Source organism: Polypterus senegalus, chromosome 12 (assembly GCF_016835505.1).
Source record: "Polypterus senegalus isolate Bchr_013 chromosome 12, ASM1683550v1, whole genome shotgun sequence".
In the NCBI taxonomy this organism is placed as follows: Eukaryota; Metazoa; Chordata; class Cladistia; order Polypteriformes; family Polypteridae; genus Polypterus; species Polypterus senegalus.
Genome location: NC_053165.1, coordinates 77,958,475 through 77,980,121, shown reverse-complemented (window position 1 = coordinate 77,980,121; position 21,647 = coordinate 77,958,475). Strand labels below are relative to the sequence as shown.

The 21,647-nt window shown below is 49.6% G+C and overlaps 1 protein-coding gene across 7 annotated transcripts in view; it reads left to right on the top strand.

The window, feature by feature from the left end:
• The window catches only part of adgrl1a (adhesion G protein-coupled receptor L1a), a 294,832-nt gene that overhangs the window by 78,525 nt on the left and 194,660 nt on the right, over positions 1-21,647 (top strand). Inside the window, exon 1 of one of the 7 annotated variants that reach the window (XM_039772476.1) lies at positions 21,046-21,247. The exons of the other annotated variants lie outside the window; for them this stretch is intronic. The gene's annotated coding sequence lies outside the window, so the exon portion shown is untranslated. Of the gene's footprint in view, positions 1-21,045; positions 21,248-21,647 lie in introns of those variants that run through there. 7 annotated transcript variants of the gene reach the window in all.

Genomic DNA, 21,647 nt, shown 5'->3' with positions numbered 1-21,647 from the left:
GGGATAGTCGGGTTCTGGCTGTTTTGCCCACTTAATGCCAATTGTGATATTTAGGATACAGCGGTCCATTCCTGGTGCCAAGAGGCATAAGGCCGAGTGTACACACACTTTGAGGAATTTCACGTTCAAAACTTGATAAAATGCATGCAGACACCAGTGCCATGATGAAGTGCCACGATGAAGACGATGGCACAGTTGCCACCCAGTTATTTTTAATTGATTTTTTTCCACAAGATCAAAACTTCTGTGATTTTGTTTGTCGCTTTGACTCTCATATTTATTGTGTTTTTGTGGCTTTCTCATGGGTCACTTGGTGTAAGGCGCTATATAATAGCAAACAGCTGGTTTAGTTTTTGTTTCTCCCAAACAGCGAGCGCCACCACAGCCAAAGTGGCTTTGTTTTCATCATTGTTCACATTTTCATGGTGGCCGTCCACCAACCCGTCCTTTCATTTTGTTACCTGCATGTCTCATCTTGTTAATATAGCGCCTTTATGGGTCATAGGGTCAATCCCACCAATCCGTTTTCTAACCTGCAGTGTAGGTAGTGCCTTTTTGCACCAGAGGGGTCGATACGTGATGCCTATTTAGAAACTTCCCCCAGTTTACCCCCCCCGAGAGCCTTCATGGCCTGCTTGGTTGGCTGCCTTGGCACTGATAAGGAACCACATGAAGGGGTGCCACCTGTGGCAGTGAACAGAGGGTGGCGGCTCTCATTTCTGATTCTTTCATGTGACTAGCAACACAATTGTGACTTGGGTGGCACAGTGGGCAGCACTACCACCTTCAGGATCATTTTGGTTCAAATCCGGCGTCGGGTTCTGTTCGCTCTCCTCCGCGTGTCTCTGTGGCTTCCCTTCAGCAGGTCCTCCCGTTTTGCTCTTTCTCATTCCACCAAAGGCTGCTTGTTAAGGTTAATTGGCAGCTCCAAAGTGCCCAAGTGTGTGTGAGTGGGACTGGCACGCTGTCCAGGATTGTTTCCCATCTTATGCCAGGGTAGGCTCTGCCATGCACCGTCCTGAACTGAACTGAGCACATCACAGAGTGTTCTGTTAAACTTTAGCCATGATGTGGCACAGAGAAGGCAGGAGGAGTAGGAATGCCCAGGCCATTAAATCCAGTGAAGTGTCTGCAATGCCAGTGGGGCACACGTGTAAAGGCCTTCCCTCCGTCTTACCAAATGCGACTCATTTAAATGAGAAAACTGGGCAACAGCATCTGCTGCATACCACTGGAACGTCATCCTCTGGCATTTATTGGGTTATACGTCAGAGACGTCACCCGGGTCACCCAATCCTTTGCGTCTTCCTCAGTGCAGCCATTTTGAAGGCGTAACTCATTCCCATTAAACATCTGGTTAAGGTTGAGGTGGTGGGAGGAGTTATCTGACTCATGAATATTAACGACTGTGGAGTGGGTGTGTCTTGTGGTGGGTGTGTTATCAGGGATCAGGCTGGCACAGCAGAGCTGAGGAGTTCATGCCAACGAGTTCACACAAAGCTCAGAGCTGTCCTGTGCCATTGTGGCAGTTACTGGGTGCATTTCATGGGTGGCATAACACGTCCAGAAAGTGCGGTCAACATGTGGGCACAGAAATCCCGTCGGAAGGTGGTGGGTGTCTTCCTGACTGAAGTCCAAGCATTGTCATTGTGTCGGTGTGCGTGATTGTGAGTTCACACACGAGGAGGGGACACGTTGGTCCCTTCAGATCTGAGCGTTTCATGTCCACTGATGGGAATTTGCACGGTCCATCACACTAAATCTCCGGCCTGCGGTCGCCTTTAACGATTTCTACCTGTGTGACCTCGCAGCTCGTGACGTGGCCACTCCTAATTACCATGTGCCTGAATTACGGGCCGTGCTGGCCCAGATCTCTTGTCTTTCTCGCGCTCGTCACGCACGCCCGCCCATATAATAGTTGAACTTTAGAGGACAATGTCCAATTCCCACCGGTACCCTGGTCTCTTGCTTTAAAAATGGTTTCCTTTCTAAAAAAAGGCACAGAAAGGTCGTCTAAAGCACTCAGCAGCCACCCAGCAGTATTTACCCTACTTAATTTGGACTGGAAATGTCCTTGGGCTCCTCCAGAAGATCACACTGCATGGAAAAACACTGGCAGCCTGACTCGACCAGCTCTCCGCTACACACAGCCGTTTGCATTTTCTCTTTTAATTTGCCACACACAGACTGGCACCCCATTCTGGCTTGGGGGACTCCACATTGAGAAGGACAGATGGATGTGCCGTGAAGTCTCTGCTGGTCATTCCATCCATCCATCCATCCATCCATCCATCTTCAGACCCACTAGCTGAAGTATACGCCAGGAAGCATTTAAAGCAAGACATGGAAAACCCCCTGGACGGAGTGCCAGTCCATCACAGAGTGGGCACCTGAAATCAGTTTGACCTCACAAAATGGCCGCTGGTCACTCTTTTTGCTCCAACTAATTTCGTTGTGGGTTGCGTTGCTCTGCGGTGTGTTCCTCTTTCAAGAGTGACATCCTTCACTGCCATTCATTAAAATCCTGTCCCTCAACTCGGTGTTATCTCACAGTGCCACCCAAGCATGGTCCCTGTAGCTTCTTCTTATCATTCAAACCAAACCCTTAGTGGGCTGTCTAATCTCTGAGCTTTGAAAAACGCCCCTCACATGGGTACTGAAATGAATGGATAGATAGTTATGTGAAAGGCGCTATATGATAGATAGATAGATAGATATGTGTAAGGCACTATATAACAGCAGAACAGCACAACAAATTTATAATAGATATGTGAAAGGTACTGTCTAGTAGATAGTATACAGTAGTATAGTTAGTATAGATATAGATAGTATAGTGTATTATAGTTAGTTTAGTATAGTCGGCAGGATGAGAAAATTACAGAGATGGGTAGAGATGTGAATAGCACTATATAGTAGTATAGTTAGTATATACTGTAGATAGTATACTATAGTTCTATGGATATAGTATAGTTAGTATAGATATAGATAGTATAGTATAGTTAGTTCAGTATAGCACAGCGTTTCTCAACCTTTAAGTATTTGCGACCCGAGTTTTCATACCAGTTTTAATCGCGCCCCCCCCCTAATGTAGATGCATATTTTATTATACCTACTTAACTTTTATCGACATTTATCTACTCTACTGTATATTTATTGTTCTAGTATCAGAATGTAGTTTAAGTTCATTTGTTTTGGTTCCAACAGATGATGTTTTTTTCATATTTTTGATTTTTGTTTTCTTTTTTTCACATCTTCGCACCCCCCTTTTAGTTTCTTCGCGCCCCACAGGTTGAGAACCACTGGTACAGTAGGCAGGATGACAAAATTACAGAGAGAGGTAGATCTGTGAAAGGCACTGTGTTACAGAGCAGGCACTATATACAGTAACTGAGAGTTAAAGGATGGAAGGGACGAATAAAGGAATAAAAACTTAAAGTATTGGACAGACGCATCTAGCAGCCCCTCTTGATGGTCACAGCCAGGATTTATGTTGTTTTCTTTTTTAATTTTGAATTCTTATTTCTCATGTATTTGTTGTATCTCTGCCAGGTCTGCCAGTTCTTCAATAGGTACATACTGATCTTTTTTTTTTAAAGTGGGCGTACATTCCTGTACTTTGTGGGTGGAGCCCCAGGAGGCGGGGCCTGCCTGACATCACTGTGACTGGCTCCTCCCCCTGGCTTGATATTGCGGTCAGACCCAGCAGTTGATCACCGAGTTGGTGGCCAGTCATCAGTTTTGCTTTTCTTGTGATTATTTCGGAGTTTTACACTTTTTATTTCTGTTATTGGATTGTGTATTAGGACTTGTTTGGCTTTTAGGCAAATCCTGTATTGTGATCTTTTCATCATCCTCTCTTATTTTTCTGTTTTTTTTAATAATGAATAGTCAGTTTATAAAGATAACTGTTTAGTTTGGTTTTCTCTCCCCAGTGAGACATTTTTGTTACATTGCAGTATTCTTTTTTTGTATTTTGAACTTTTCAAACCAAATCCTCATTTTGGGCCTGAGCAGTTCGAAGCCTGCAGGTAGTAGTTGGGGACAGGCTGTCATGGAGAGAGCCTTATCTGGGCAGGCTGACTAATGTCCTGGCCGGCTTTGTGAAGCAGTTTGGAGGCCTCACACCCTTTGTCACCACTTCTGTGACTGTCTGGCCCAACTGTAGGTCATCAGAGGAGCTGATTGCCCCACTTCCTTATCCCCCATTTCTCATTTCTGTCTCATTTCCACTGTCCTCTTGGGTCTCTTCTTAAATGCTGTCACTCGACTTGACCCTAAGCCCACAGTTCCACCAGCAGGGATTTCAACATAAAGTCCATCCAGGCCATGCAACCTCTTCCAGAGTTGGGGCAGATCTCTGAAGTATGCCCTCTAGTGGCCATGCAGGTCAAAGTCTTGAGCTGCCATTAACAGACCTGCTTATTTAAATGGACACTGAAGTCTCAACTGAACTAACTAGCGCCACCTGCTGGCCTTCCACAAGCACCCCTTCATCTGAATGTACCTGCTGGAGAGTCGGGGATTCTTGTCAGCCGTCCTTTGAAGTCCATGCTACTGCCCCCTAGTGTCTCGGGAGAATCCTGCACGCTCACCCACTCTCTAAGTCACATTTTAGCTGGCAGGAGATGCCACCTCCTCACTGTCCGTCCAAATCCACAAATGGAGAAGCCCTGTGCCATCACCTCTGTCCTTTCCCATGAGGACACTCCCTGTCACTTCACTCTGTGTCTTGTTTCTTTGCTTGTGTGGTTTTTCCTATTCACCTTGTGATGACAGACCCCAATGAAAGGCGCTATATAAAACAAAGACCATTCCCAGTAGCATCCTCACTTCACCCCACAGCTCACTGCCATTTGTTTCAAGAAATAAAGTAAACACAAAACAAAACAAGAAAAGGCCGCCGGCGTGATCTTAACAGAGACAAGCCGAGCTCCGCCATTGTGCCCGTGTTGTTCGGAATGTTTCAAAACTCCCAAGAAACAATTGAGGGAGTCAAAGCTTGACAGGCAAATGAATTACAATGGAGGGGAAGAAAAGAAAATCAAATAATAGAGCAGTGCACAATAAAAGCAACGGCAACAATGGCCAGATTAGAAAAGAGGACAAAAGGAAGAGCGCCCACTGTGTGTGGACAGAGACGAGCCACCCGGTTAACAAAAGGGGCCTCCGCTTGGGGGCAAGCACTCGGCTGGCTCGTGTGTGGCGCCCTGTCGGCCCGTCCTCTGCATTAAACCTCGGAGCCCGCAGACGTGTGACGCTTGCTTTCGGCGACGGCGCCTTAATCCACGTCCGTCTTAGCTCTTCCACGCGGTGTTGGGGGGCCGGGCTCCTACCTTGTGAATGGGGCTGCTGGCGTCGGCCCCCGGGCACTTCCTTCAGATAAAGAAGAGAGGCATTTCATGGCGAGGTGGTCCATCAGTCATGGAGTGCGACTGGTGACGTGTGGCATGGTGATGAGCATGTGACAGTGGACTCGGGTGACAAGAGTGGCCCTGTAAGTGACATGGGACTTGGTGACATCAGAGCAGTTGTGACGAGAGCCGTGTGTGTGACTATGTGACGTGCCCTTTGCTGCCATCTCCGTATCTCCTGACGTTGTGCCAGTTCCATTTTAGGTGACTGCTGAGCTTACATTCCAGTTTTCTGTGCGGTTTCCTCGGAACGGCTTGGTGGGCCCCCTTCCCATAAGCCCACCCCTGCCCCTGGAAGTAGCCGTCCTCTTCTACGCTCACAGGTCGGCGAGACGGACCGAGCGCCGAGCTGCTAGAATATTTATCGGGCAGGCGCGAGCGGGTGAGTGAGTGACGGGCTCCGGTGTCATTTAAACGATCGCCCCTCTCATTTGCATCCTTTGTACGTGACGTTCGCCGATTTCATTATTAAACAAACTCGCTCGCCAAGGATGAAGCTTCTTCGTCGCTACGGCGAGAGGAGGTGACGCCCGACCGTCCGGGGAGTGGGACGCTTGGCAACACCTCTCAGCCCCCTCAACCGGTGCCGCCTTCCTCTTCCCCTTTCGGCTCTGCCCGCCGCCGCCGCCACCGCCACCGCCGAGGAGAGCAGCCCCTTAAACTCGTTTTGCTGTAACAGGCTGAACGGGCGATAATGCAATTTCTGAATTTACTAACCAGACTGAAATGCGGTTTCGGGTGCCGGGAGCCTTAAGCCGATGAGATCTAACAGGATTAGGCTTTGAGGTGCTAAAGCCCCAGGCGTCCGCTATCTGGAGGGATCAGGCTATTAAGTGATAAAGCCACGCGCCTCCGTGTGGAGACTGGAGAACGGCGCGGTGGGCCGGGGTGGGAGCAGGTCCTGCAGTAAGGAGACGTCTCCCCTATAAAGGCACTATGGAGAAACGGGCCGGGCTGGCCGATCAGCTCTAAAATGTCACGCAGTGATGTGCGAAATCCACCACTAGGGGAGCCCTGGGGATCGGACCACTCGCAGCTTTGGGGGGCCTCGACGAGTTGAGCCCTGGACTGCTGCCGTTTGCCCTGACAGCCCACCGTGAGAGGGAGTCTGCTCGACAGTAAGGGTGCCAGGGCGAGGCCACGGCTGGGGGCACCATTGCGTGTTCCCTGGAGTACCCTCTGCAGGAAGGTTCCAGAAGGATCCCTTCGTATGATTTACAGAATCCCGCCGGCTTCAGCTTTTACGTTGAGCCGCAAGTTTAGCTTGTCTTCATCTTTCAGAGTCGGCGACGAGACGCTCACCGCTTCTCATTTCTCTTTTTCACCAGCGCCCTTCGTAGAATGAGACGCCACTTTATCCACCACACGGCCGCTGAAGTGCCATTGTGTGTGGGTGCTCACGTTGTACGTGTGTATGCAGGGCTTCACTCTTTCACATTTTTTAGCAGTCCGTGGACCTCTGGGCCTGACGACGCATCGGACCACCAAAAGCCCACTTTGATTTTCCCATTCATTCGTTTACTTGGTGTTTTCAGGGCTTTGATTGCTGAAGCCTGCAGGACTGGGGCACTGGATCCAGATGTTCAAGGCGGGGCCGGATGTTGCCAACCCAACATCCCAAACTCTTTCATAGGCCGTTGCTTTACAGGTTTACAGACTTTCAGTGCCATCTTGTAAAGACGCTGATGCGTTTGTTACAACATTTCATGAGGCGCCATGCGTCCGCTGTGACCAATAAGTGCAGATGGCAGATAATTAGGAGGTGGGGCATGCAAAAGAGGAGGGGCTAACCCAGCCAATACAATTGTAAGGAGAGTTGAGTCCTCCACGTCGTTCACCAGGACCCTGGAAAGGCAAAATTACCCCAAAACTGGTCTTCAGGGGGCACAGAATCCTTACCACTGCACCTTGGCACCTTGGTTTAACTTTCATGGGGGTCCCCAGAACATTGGGCCCACCATATCCATTCTTTTAAGGGTTAATTTAACACTGGCGATTCTAACGTGTTCTCGGTGTCGTCTTCTTCTTCTCGTGAGGACCTCAAACATTTTCATTCTCTTCACACCCTTTGATGTTTCTTACACTTTATTTGTGGCTGCCCATTAGCACCTCGACTCTCAGTCCTGCCCTTCTAAATCATTTGATGAAATCTCTTCATGAAAGGGCACTTTAAGATGTGCCCTAAGCTCGGGCGGAGATATCACGTGGGGCCCTTTGGCAGGACAATCTGACCCCACTGATGGTCAACCTGGTACCCAATCTGCTATTTGCTACCATCCTAAAGTCAGCGGGCATTTGACAGAATCCAGCAAGAAAATGAGAGGAGCGCAGACCAGAAAGACCTCAAGCAGAGCCCAGAATATGAGATGGCTGGTGCAGCAGGGGGCACATTTAACCAGTCGGGCTGGACAGGGCAGATGGGCACATGGACTTGGCACACCAACCAAAAGTCTTATATTGTTACTCGCTTGTCCTCCAACAGTGGTGTCACAGGGACAAAAGCCAGAGGTGCCACACTCTGCACTGGTCAAGGTGGCGTGACATCCTGAATGGCACGTTACCCTAAAGGTCTAATAAGAGATATGGATGTGCCCACCATACTCACTGCAGCTGCCCATTTTAGGCACAGCCTGAATGTCAGGCTGATTGCTCTGTGTGTGTGTGTGTGAGGGCAGAGGTCGAAGCAGAAGCTCAGCTCACTGTGCCCGCTCTGGCTCTGGCACATGCAGGCTGGGAGCATCACCAGCAGAGTGTCACCACACACATATATATACACACACACTGTGCTACCCATCTAAGGTGGGTTGAAGTCCAAGTGATCAAGTCAGACCTCCGCATTAACATTTGCAGTGCACCATTGATTTAAATGTATTTTGTAATGCACACATAGCATTTTTCATTCCAACAGATGGCACATCACAAACATGTGTGCTGTAGTAGTAAAATGCATTGTTAAAAAGTGTCTGTGGTGCACCCTCTGTTGGAATGGGAAATGCAATGTGTTTTATTGCTAAGGGTGTTTTTGATGTTCAGTCTGTTGGAATGACAGCGACATCACAACCGGACGGACACACAGACGCCTTTCCCATGTGTAAGTGGATGTAGTTGTATATATACTGTAAGAGTGGGCAGCACGGTGGCGCAGTGAATGTTTTGCTTTCCGGGTCCTCTCTCCGTGGGGTTTGCATGTTCTCCCCGCGTCTGCGTGGGTTTCCTCCCACAGTCCAAAGACATGCAGGTTAGGTGCATTGGTGATCCCAAATTGTCCCTAGTGTGTGCTTGGTGTGTGTGTGTGCCCGCCCTGCAGTAGGCTGGCGCCCTGCCCGGGTTTGTTTCCTTCCTTGTGCCCTGTGTTGGCTGGGATAGGCTCCAGTGGACCCCCGTGACCCTGTAGTTAGGATATAGCGAGTTAGATAATGGATGGATGGATATGGTAAGAGAAAAGAGATGCCAACAGTGAACAGCTGGGGTTCTAGCTTGGTCACCCCATATAAATGAATTGCAAAAGAAAAGAAAAAAAAACACAATAATTGCAGAGACCCGAGTTCAGGTACAGAACTGAAGAAGTTGGCAGAGCTTCAGGTTTTACAGAGGCGGATGGACACCGGAAGTGACGTCTGGGGTGCGCTAGCCGTCTGCAGAGGGAGGACACCGCGCAAACCCCCGGAGCTGTGGCAGAATTGCAGCCACTTCAGTCCTTCAGCTGTCCCCAGTGTCCACTCGCGTGACAATATTTATATCAAAGTTGCCAGCAGAAGAAAACATGAGTCTTTTTTTTTTCTCAGATTTTGGGCTCCCTTCCCCTAAGCTGTGCTTGTCCGCATGGTGGGCTCTCCCGATGGGTGACGGGGCTGTGGGTATTCTCCTCCAGAAACGGGTCTGCCAGGTGGTCGTTTTCGACATTAGCGCCTTCGGTCGTTTGGAGAACACGTGCCAGTTCTACAGAATAAAAAGGCTGCGCTTTTCTGCTCCTCCGTAATGACAGATTATCGCGTTATCGACGGCGCTTGCGGGACCTCCAACTGATCCGCGGGCGCTCCGAAAGGGCACCGAAATCAGCGGACGGTGTGAGCGTCTGTACCAGAAGAGGCCTTTGTGAGATTAGCTGTTGGATGTTCCTAAAAGTGAAATTCAATACAATAAATTATGGCTTTATTATTCTTGTAAAAGCCGTCATGCCGAGTAGCTTGCGTTTTATACGCCATTTCTTAAAGCTCCCCTCGTTTGCACATGTGCGGGACAGGACCGGGTGGCGGCATTTATTTATTTATTTATTTACTTACTTATCTGAAACCATTTTAAATGCATTGAACTTTACTAGCAACACGACTGCTTAAAATAATAATGATGATAAGAGGCAGAAAAACCCAAAAAGGTCGAATGTTGCCCCAGGATTTTGTTCCATCGCGTTTTCTTTTATTTCAAAGCCTGGCAAGAGAGAATTGGGAGTAGAAACGAACAAAATGCCGCGAGTTAAATAAAATGAGGGGACGCGTAAAGAGGAAAGGAGAGAGATAGCGCTGATTGCTAAGCCGCGTCCCCTCGAAACCCCCGCCAATCTCGTCATGAGCGCCCATTGAGGGCGGGGCTCTTGTGCCAGTCGGCAGTGCCTTGGCATGGCGCGCTTTCTTTATTTTTTTACGCCGCTCCTTTTATTTCTGTTCATTTTGTTATCTACCTGCTCTTTAGTAGTCTGCGCGTGCGTCAAGGTTAGCGCAGCCTCACCGCCGGCCAGTTGTCTTTTATTAATAATGGTGAAACATTTTATTTATATAGCGCCTTTCATATGCTTTTAGAAGGCGTGGGCGCCCCGTGATTCGGAGTATAGTTCATAAATGCAGTATGGCGTCAAGATGTGTCCTGCAGTGGGCCAACGCCCCCTCTCATCTACTTTGTCTCAGTGGAGACCCCTGCGCTAACATTGAACAGCCAAAGTAACTCCGAGCCTCACCATGTCGGCACACGGAGGGCATCAGGAAGCCTTGGTGAGTGTTGGCTGTTAGGTGGATCATCTTGTGCTTCATCTTTTAATGCCGCCTGCCTCTCGCTTTGGTTTCATTTTTATTCAGATCGTTTTGATTAAGCTCAAGGTGGACCCTCTTGCTTTTATAAAATAGAGGAGCAGAGGGGGTGGGCTATAATGGAAGGGGATGGAGGGGTGAAGATGGTAAGCGCTCCTTGGGGTCTGTTATGCTCGGGCAGGACCATTTAGTCTGACGTCACAAGGCCTCAAGGCCACTGACTGGTAGGCGACCCCCTCACTTTTCTGTGTTCCCAGCCTCATAGTTGCTGCCATGACAGTCCAGGGGGTCCTAAATCACCTCATATGACTGCAGGATGCTTTAATTTTGTTCTGCAAAGAGCAGGTGCCCGCGTGACTCGAGGCATCTTCATTGAGTCTGACCAGCAGTGCCACCAGACCCCTGGTTTTGTTGAGAAAAAGCAGCAGCCTCACTTCCCCCAACCCCGGTCCTTTTCTATGCAAGTCACTGGTTTGCCAGCCTATTCTTCCTATGCTGGGCAGTTCATGTGGGGGCACATGCCACCAAGCAGCATAAACAAACAAAAGCAAATAGAAATAATCTGGACACTTGACTCCATGTGCCCCCTGAACTAATTAGCGCCTTGCAATCAATTAGAAAACTCAGGCTGTGCCCGCATTATGTTTGTGCTCTGCCGTGGTTCCCAAGGCTTCTGGTGACTTGGACTTTCTCCAGGGCACTGTGCCACTCCCTGGCTGACAGTTTAAAATTCATTGCTCCACATGATCATACGTTCTGTGTCTTTGGACAGACGTCCTCCACCTGCTGTGCCCATACTTGTGCCCCACTGGGAAATGGCATCCCATGCAGCACAGCCGTGATGTCCCATATGGATTCCTCATAATGCAGCACCACAAGCTGGCGACACATTTAAGTCAAAGCGCCTCGTGTGCAGACGTAGTGGCCTACCACTGTGCCAATTGTCACTCTCGCTACCCAGCAATCTTTAAAAGAAACAAAAAAAAGCAAATGTAGCAAAAGTAGGCGACTGGCTTCAGTCATCCGCTGGCTTCACTCTGGTGTCAGGGCAGGCGGGCTGCGTGTGTCGTGCCACTGCCAGCGCTGTGGGTAGCCCCTGGATGGCAGACACAAGACAAACACAAAGGTTTGAGCCAAGAATCTGACTGTTCTGCACAAAGCTGCCCACCCCAGCCGAGGCTATTGATTTCCTGTTTAGACAAGACCATTGATTAGACTCATCAGAGCGCCCTCCGTATTAAATTAATTCACACCTCGGAGAAGCAGGCGGCTCAATTAGTCAATTACAGTGGGGGGGGGGAGAGAAAGAGGGGATGGGAGAAGAAAGGGTAGATAAAAGAGAAGAGAAAAAGCAAAGAAAATGAAGAATGGAATGGAAGAGGTGGGCACAGGGGGCCATGCAGCAAACCTGAACTGGAGGTCGGGGTCGGGAAGTGAAAGGCCGTCCATCCTCTGCAGTGAACTGTGACGGCCGGAGCGGCAGGCAAGATGGGCACATCCAAACTGGCCACCTCTGAGGGCGGGCAGAGAGTCAGACGGCGACGTGGGCTGCGTGGACGTGAATATCCGCTCAGTGCCCACCCAAATCAGACTGTAGATGTCCAGTTAGGCTTTCAGAATACGTTTTATTTTAGACAACGCGTGTTCATCACTTTCAAGGCAGAGCATGATAACGTGAGCTACAGCAAAAGAGCAGAGTGGTGGATGTGAGGTTGGCACAGCGAGAAAGAGAAGTGGGGGCAGGCCAGTGGGGTGCCCGGGCTTTATGTGCCTTCAGAATGGTGTATTAGCCAGTTAACTGAGGAAACATTCATCTACCTAGGTGTTAGATAGATAGAAGAAATGCACTATACTACAGTATAGATAGATATGAAAGGCACTATATAATAGATAGAAGAAATGCACTATACTATAGATAGATATGAAAGGCACTATATAATAGATAGATAGATATTTTAGTATAGTCAGCATGATCACAAAATTACAAACACACACAGATAGATCAATGTGAAAGCCTCTATCTATCCATCTATCTGTCTATCTATCGTGGACCACCAGGGGGCATACTGCTCCCCAAACCCCGACACAGACAGGCTGAGACACAAATCCTACCAAATAGCACACGTTTCGTTTAAGTAGGGAAGCGTTTTTCTCTTGCACCCCACCCCCCCACTTCACAGCACAGAACACAAAGCACCAAATACAACACAATACGTTCTTCCTCTGTCTTTCTCTCAGTCTCCACTCCTCCTCCTGCAAGCTTTGTCCTCCACTTCCCAACTCTGGCTCTGGGACTGGCTGACTGGTGGTGAGGCGGCTCCTCTTATAATGCATCCGGCTTCTTCCGGCTGCGACAGTGGATCCTCCAAGGCCTCAGCTCTACCTGCAGCACCACCTGGCGACACCCATGGAGCCTAACAGGCCTGCTCCAGACTACAACTCCCAACATGCCTTGTTGTAGCAGCCCTTGGGGTTGGGGAATGCCTTCTAGTGTCTTGGGGAAGATAGTAATGGCACTGGCCACCTATCACACTATCTATCTATTATATAGTGCCTTTCACTCTATCTATCTATCTATCTATCTATCTATCTATCTATCTATCTATCTATCTATCTATCTATCTATCTATCTATCTATTATATAGTGCCTTTCACATTTATCTATCTATCTATCTATCTATCTATCTCTCTCTTATGATTGTTAGTTTTGTGCTGTGTGCTTTTTACCCAAAACCCACTGGGCTCCTATTGTCCGGTAGTCCGGACTTTATGGAGTACGTTGGCACTTCTGAGGAGAGTGATCTTCTGCACTTGGGCTCCTGTCGCTTTACCCTGCTGTTCACATCAAGATGTTTCTGGAGGCCTAGTTGAGCAGCTCCAAGTTCTCTGGCCTGCTTATCACGTCAGCCTTTGCGTTCTCGATCTCGAGGTCTTTGTATTTTCTTAGTTTGTCTTTCTCTTTGATGTTTGTGTCATCTCACCCTTTGCTTCTGGCCTGAAGAATGATGTCTGCTCAGGTGGTCCCAGTGGTGTGGTTGCCGTTCACCCCCGTGGCGTACATAACGCTCGTGTTTTCCGTCCCGCTGACCAGGCACGTGGGCGGAGCTTAAGGAGGACCAAGTGGGGCAGGCAGCTCGCTGTCTCTCAGTTAGGCTGTCAGGCAGTGTGGTGTAGTGGTGAAGACTTCGGACTGCAGACCCTGAGGTTGTGGGTTCAAATCCCACTACTGACACCACTGTGTGACTCTAAGCAAGTCACTTCACCTGTCTGCACTCCGATTGGAAGATCAAACGATGTGGTAGCAGCTGTATCTCAAATGCTGTAAGTCAACTTGGATGAAGATGTCAGCCAAGTAATTAGGTAGATAAATAAAATGAACTGAGCCAGAGGGGGGCAGGATTGAGGGGGTTCAACTTGGAAGGGACATGAAGGGGACATAAGAGATTAATTGCCATTTTATGTCCCCTTAACTCTCTGCTGTCCCTTTCTCCACATTTAGAAATGGTAGGTTCCAGAAGGGAGCAATAAGAAGCAGTTAGGGGAAGAAAGTGGCCACAAGGGGGCAGCACTCAGTAGTCAGAAGAACCCCACGCCAGAGGGAGCAGTAAGAGGTACGTAGAGCTGCAAGAGTCCAGAAGGGGGCAGTAAGGAGTAATTAGAGGAATGAGGAGCCAACAGGGGATACGAGGGATCAGACTGCTCTCTGCTGCCCCCTTCTGGCCGGAAGGCACTGCTGAAAAGGGGCAGTGGGTGCTGGTGGGGGTGAGGACTAATGAGAGGGTAAATGGAGCATAGATTGGAGATAATGGGGGCCGCAGTGGGGCCTTTTTGAGTATCTGTGAGTATAGGATGGTGGGAAGCGCCGTAAGGCACGGGTAGCACACTGTGAAGGGCTGTCGAGGGGGCAGTGGGGTGGTTAGGACTGTCTCCAGTTAGGGTGGCAGGGCTAGTGGTGGTCCATTAAGGTCAGTCCTTGAAGCCCCTCCAATGGAGTCTCCCTTCTTTGTATTGACTGCAGACGCTTGTGTGTCATACAAATAGTCTGAGAAACAGCGAAAGCGAGCAGACAAGAGCAGAAGGAGCCCGAGAGGAGAGTGGGCGTGGAGGACAGGAGGGGGGGGCCATGCAAATGAAAGCCCCCTTAGATTCGCCTGCTCACATTCAGCTTGTTGACGGTCCAACATTCAAATCCTCATCCAAGGCGAAAAGACGCAAGCGGCCGCTCACGGCGAACAGAAGCTCGTCCCACGAGTTCTAAGTGGATGCAAGCGGCGGCTGCCAACAGAAGACGGCGTGGGAGGCGAGGGGCGAAGCGCCATTGAGAAAGAGAAGACATGGGAGGGAGGGAGGGAGGGAGGAGTAAAGGGGTGCAGGTTTTTTGCCAGGCAGCTCATTGAGAACAAGATGGAAAATCAGGGAGGAGGGAATCACGACGTGACGAAGGAGCGCATGTCTTCATCACCTGAAGCGGTTTTATATTGCGCCTTTCTGTGCCGAACACCACCCATAACGCGTGTTGCAAATGTTTTAGTGCGGAACGCTGTTGCTATAGGTGTGGCTCGGTGAGGGTTAAACTGGCAGTGCCCTCTGAGGGCCAATTCAGCCACCCTGTGATTCTATATAGCGCCTTTCCTCCGGTCACTGAACAAGCTCACTACAAACAGTCAACACTTGAGACGCGTTAGCAGGTGGACTGAGCCAGCCGCCCCGTGAGGCTTCGCCGATGAGCAGAGCACAATTACTGAGGCGCTCACTCTGGGCAGGCCGTGGGGGGCAGTGAAATGGTGACCTGCTGTTTTACTGCCCTGGGCTTCCAGGAGGGGATATGAAGCAACTCTATAAGTAATAAGGCACTACCAGCAGGGGGCAGCACTTGAAGAATTAGGCACTGCCATCAGGGGGCAGCACTTGAAGAATAAGGCACTACCACCAGGGGGCAGCACTTGAAGAATTAGGCACTACCACCAGGGGGCAGCACTTGCATGTCTCCATGAATAATAAACTACCACTGGGGGCAGCACTTGCTGACACCATTATTCAAGGGGACTTTCAACATTTGACGGTGAACAACAATTGGTTCCATTTCATTTGTTCTTCCAGCTGGGTCACAGGCAGGTGACGTGACTTAATTGTGGTTGCATGTCACTGGTGGGATTTGAACCCACAACCTCATGGTTTGCTGTCCCAAGCCTTAACCACTACTCCACACTGCCTGCTTAGTTGAGCTGCTAGCTGGTGGTGCTTTGTTAGAATCACTACCACCAGGGGGCAGCACTTGCACATCTGCAGAGAAGGCCAGAAGCCACCCGCAGCAGACCACGGACGTCCCCACGGTCCCCAAAGCCCTCGTGCACATGTTTGCTTTGTCACTTCTTCACAACTAAACCCCAAGGAGCGTCCAGGCTTATCTGCTCCTGAAAGCCTAATCTTCCTGGATATGGAGACACCATCAATATAAGGCTGATCCTGGTCCCGGTGGCTTGGGGGGGTGCTGGCGGGGGCTTGAGGGGGCGGATGAAGTGACTCCAGGCAGGATTGAAGCGGTGGCCTGTGATGCTGGAGATTTCGCCGGGGTTGCCATGACAATCAGATGGTGCCCATGGAGGGCTTAACCCCTTTAGCTTTGTGTCACTCAGGCGGGGGGTTGGTTTGACCTTCTATCAAAAGCGGCCCCCGCCAGCAGCTTTCGGCATCCGGCTTTCAATTTAATAAACAGAGCCGTGATTGTGACAATCTGGAAGGTATTCAGAGCAATCTGTTGGCTAAACACGAGCCCTTTCATGCAGTCAAGCCGAACATGGCGTCCGCCGGCCCGCCGTTATCGTTCTGAAAGGGTGGTGAATGCCAGCTCTGGCTAGCAGGTTGCACTCACCTCCCCACAACTGGCATGACACCTGTGGAAAAGTCCAACAGACGAGGCTCTTTGGCGAGTTCCTGACGATGGATTGAACCCCCCAGCTGTGGAGTGCATGTCCAGGTGTTCAGGGCCAGGCTTTGGCTTGATGCTCTCTGATGCCACCTGTCATTGGCGTGGGCACCATATACAAACCCCTTCTTGGTTATTGGCAATGGCCAGTTGGTCTGCGAAAAAATTACAACATGCCACTGCAAATCCATGCCAAGGTTGAGTCAGGCTTTACCTTCTTTTAAAATGATGTGCACTTTGAGCCCTGGCCAACAGGGGGCAACACCTTTACCTGGGCAGGCAAGAAAGGATAAATTTAGAGATGGCAGTCCAGAGACGCCTCCACTGGAAAAGGTGTTTTAAATGGCCAACAGACGGCGGCTGTAATCAAAACTACGGGTTCAAATTCCTTGAAATGAGGACTCTCGGTGGGTGGAGCAGCCATTGTGTGTAAAGAAGTGTGGGCAGAGTTCACTATAAAAAGGCGCTATATACTGTATTACACTCCTAAAATGGCCTCCTTGATTGATTAATCAGATAAATGTGTTTGCCATGTTGACCTCAGATGTTCACAGCATTTTATCTTCTGAGGCCAGTGCCTCCTCTTCGTGCTCATTGCACTGGACTGCAGTACAGTCAAGCTGGGGTCCTGGGGGTCCCGTATGGTGCGAAGGGCCAGCATGGAGACTGCGGGTCTCCGATAAAGTGATCTGCACTTTCATGGCCAATGAGCTTAACGACTCGAATGGCCGGCCGTCCTGTCGGGTCACCGGCGGACTCGAAAAGCGCAAGTCGAGGAGTCAAAAATAAAGAAACCGCTGCGCCGCTGGGACCCCCGCTCGAGCGGACCGAGCATTCGACCATTTGTGTGTCTTAGTTATTGGCACCGCACGGCTGAGGACAATTAGCGACTTGGAATGCGGCCATCTATCAAATGAAATAAAAAAAAAGGCAAATTATGCATTCAAATGAAGTTCATAAATAACAAATAAAACGGAAAAATCGGAAATATCAGAAATAACAGGCAACAGCTGGCCTAGGAAATGTGTGTGAAATAAAAATGAAATAAAACAGATAGATAGATATTAATTATGGTATAGTTGACAGGACAGATAGATAGATATTAATTATGGTATAGTTGGCAGGATGGAGGGATAAGTAGATATTTGGGTATAGTTGGCAGGATGGAGGGATAAGTAGATATTTGGGTATAGTTGGCAGAATAGATAATAATTTGGGTATAGTTGGCAGGATGGAGGGATGGAGACGCTGTATAATAGGCGCACTCCCGTATATTTCGATATATTAGTACGATTCTGAGACAGTTCTAATGTAGTTACATACATAAAGATTTAAAGCAGTGTGTAAATAATGAAAGCCATGAGATATGAACAAAGTCCCGATGCACACACACAGTGACACTCTTCTTTATTATCTTAGTGCCTGTAGACAGACAGACAGCCAAACAGACTTGACCTGTAAGGCACTATATACTGAGTGGACAGATATGAGAGACACTCTGTTTAATCTATAGGTGGACAGACGCTTAGAGAGAAGCATGCACATATGTGATGAGAGGCGCTATACTCCGCAGCGATCATTTGACTTTTATGCCCCCCCCATCCTTCCTGCCTCTCCAGCTGATCGATTTCCATAATCTCTGCTGCCTTAACCCCCCCCCTCATGTTGTCATTTCCGAGAAGGCCAATCAGCTGGTATTACAATCCCCCCGCCCCCCCTCACACACACACACACGCAGATCCATGAAATCAATGGCGCTCATCACAGGCTCCCCCAGATGGATGCCAGTCCACCGGCCGTTTCCTGCGCCCGCTCCTCGCTTGTGTCTCACATTCTGCTTGGCCAGCGGCCTTCATCAGGTCCCGCAGAGGGGTGGACCGTCAGCTTCGCAGGTGACCAGCATTTCTCTGGCTTTTAATCGAGGCAGCTCGAGGTCTGTCACCATTCTGCCCATTTCCCTTTCTTAATGTTTAAAGAATGAAGCCTTCAGGTGACGAGCCGACTTCATTTTTCACACGACGAAGTGAAATCAGAAAAGGAGCCGGTGAGCAGAACAGGCCATTTATGGATATCCAGTGGCACTCCAAAAGGCGCTTGGCACTTTTAACATACAGTACAACATCCTCATGCCATGGCGGGCTGTCTCTCTGCCAGGTGCCCCACTATGAAGGTGCATGAAGCCCACCTCACTGAGCAGGGGGCTGCCGGACCCTACTAAAGACTAGCAGGTGACGGCATTTCAATCAGTGATGCCACCTTGGATCGATGTGTGGACAGAACGTAATGGCGACCGGGCAGGGAGGTCAGTCTTTGTCCTCCCATTGGTTTGCTCGCAGATTGATGGTAGAAAGTGAGAAGATGTCACCGATCACGTGTGTCACCTCAGGTCTGGGAAAGCCATCAGAGTATCAAAGCATCAGTCGGGGTGCCAGCAGAACTAAATAGTTCATTCTAAACAAAACTGGCCCTTTAGCCCACATGGAGTTCTGTCTACGAAGAAGAGCTGAGAGTCACAAGTAATCCACATTAGAACACGGCCACTGCGCTATATAGCGCCTTTTGAAACAAAACTTAGAATGTTACCAGCACACGCGTCTTCAGTGGATATCGTCGGCCTTACCAGAGGCACTTTGGACTCCAAAGCCTGAGGCTGTGGGTGGAAATCCCACTTCTGACACCACTGTGGGCCCACGAGCAAGTCACTTCACCAGTCTGGGTTCCAGACACACCAGAAATGCACCCAATTGGACCTCTGATGCGAGTCATTTTGGAAACAGACCCCAGCCAAAGAGGTGAATATAATCAGAGTTTGTGTGATTTATAAGGCCGCACCCGTCACAGTGACCTGCAGCGGCGTCACCACCCTGTCTGTCTGAGCCACTCACGGTTCAGGCTTATAGTGCCTTTCACGGCCCGTCATTGGAATTCTCGTCAGTTCGCCATTAGAATCCTGTAGCGCCTTTTACAGACCAAGTTCATCCGCTGGGTTGACTCTTGTGCTGTGGCACTCGTCTCCGATGCTCTGTCGGTCTCTTCATGTCTCCAGGGGCAACCACCTTGTGCCACTTTACCATATTGTCCAAGCATCGGCGTTATTAACGAAACAACCTCCTCTACTGCATATAGCGCCTTACCGCAGCGTCAGGAAACACGTACTGCTGTTGATGGAGGGAGCAGTCATGCGGCGGTCTGCATGTGGACCCCCTCTTGGGTTAGCTTGCTTGTCCTGAGGAGTTACAAAGGGTTAATCAACAAAATGTCACAGCTTGTACTGTCAGAGGGTGATGATGATGATGATGATGAACATTCTCAAACCCGTTTCTTGAGACGTGTGGTGGGGCTGGAGCCGATCCCAAGCTCTATACAATTCTTCATTTTCTTACAAATTCTGAAGTTCACCTCATCGGACTCAAGGTTGGGGGGCCACAGCCTGACACGGCAGCAAACCCTGATGATGTTGATAAAGATGAAGATGGGATTAACATTAGGCTGCCAAACCCATTTCGCCCACTTCTAATTATGATGACGACTTACATAAATGTTTCAAATGGTGTTCCCTGAGCCCCTCCCAAGCACTATACAGTTCTTCTTTTTCTTATTCTAAGCAACAAAATCTTAGACTCCCCCTTATCCGACTCAAGGCGGGGGGCTGCAGCCTGTCCCCGAAGTGACAGATGCTGCTGATGTGGCTATCGTTAACATCACATTTTCAAACCCGTTTTCTAAGCGCACTTAATCCTGAGCAAGGGAAGCTGGAGCCCATCCAAGCAGTAAAGAATGCTGGTGACGTTGATAAAGACCCGGATTTCCAAACCCGTTCATGCAGTTCAGATTAAGATGATTACGACGACGATGAGGATGATGAACAGTGTCCCACAATGTTTTATTATTCGGAGCCCCCCCTTCCGCATGTGCCTCACGGTGTGACCCTCACCGAGCCCCGTTTCATGCTCCTGATGCTTAAGTCGCCAAGCGTTTGCTTCTTATTAGAAGATTCGCTAATGGGCGTCAGTCGGCTGCGATGCTCCTTCGTCTCCTTAAGAGCCGCTAAAGGATGACAGACCCGTGGATTAGGCGAGGCGTTCAGTGCCTACGTGAACTGACTATCTTTACCTGGGGGGGTCACGGGTGCCCAGGAGGCTTGGAGGGTCTCGGCCGGCGAGTGATGAAGGCACAGTGGAGCATTCAATTGTGCATTTAGGCATTGATGAGAAAGGTTGCCTCGATATCATTCCTCTCTTCAATTTGCTCCGCGTTCTCTCCGCACGGATTCTTCCAGAAGCGGCGGAAAGGTCAAAGCGATCGCCGTGTCGAAAGTGTGCGGGGCTGAAGACAGCAAACCGAAGTTAACCTGCCGGGGAGCGGGGAGCATGCGGGGAATGTGTGGCGCTCAATTAAAGTAGGTCAGCCTGACACACACTTGAGCGCTTCTGCCGCTCATCAAACCGAGAGACCACCCCCCGGTGCGTGCCGTCGCGTGTGATTTCACGAACTCTCTATCTGGACGCGCCTGCTCCTTCATTCAGTCAGACGGCCTTCAACCATGAGAAGCCAAATCTTATGATTTGAATAAATGCAGATAATGAGGCGGAGGGCAGTGACGTAAAACACGCGCACGCGCACTCACACGCATTGTAAAAGTTAGAACTTGGACGAGCGCGTGCGCACGCGCAGTGTCGCACTTCAGCACAGCTTTACTTTAAAAGGGTGCGAAATCCAAAAGAGAAATGGCTGAATAAAAAGGCCCGACTAATGGATGTGCCCGCCTACAACCTGGTCGAGATTCAGCGGTGGGGTAACAAGTCCCAAATACGAAATCCACAGCCCTTCGTTGAACCCGAAGTCAGATTAGCGACTGCTGAAGCGATGCCCTGTCGCCGCAAATGCAGGTTATTTGAATCTCCTATATTTCATTATGATGATCTCTTTGCGACAATAGCGGAATGTCAACATTTGTGAAATCGCTTTAATGGCAAGCAGCGTTTGTTTATGCGTTGTTAAATTTCAGTGGTGAGAGGCGTGGGTGCCGCCCATCTCCGGTGACCCGGTCTAATGCCCACTTCTTTGTGTTCCGGTTGGCTTTTCCCGATACTCGGATTCCTTTTTATACTTCCAGGGTGCCTTCAGTGATGAGTCAAAGTGGTCTGTCAAGGCCAGGGGCGCAACAAGCTGCTTTGAAGTGGGTAAGCATTCAGGTTGTCTTTTCACCCTGTAGGGATGTACGTCAGACAGCGGGGTACTTACGGCTATCCCTCATATAAAGAAAAAAACAATGACCGAGGGACAGTG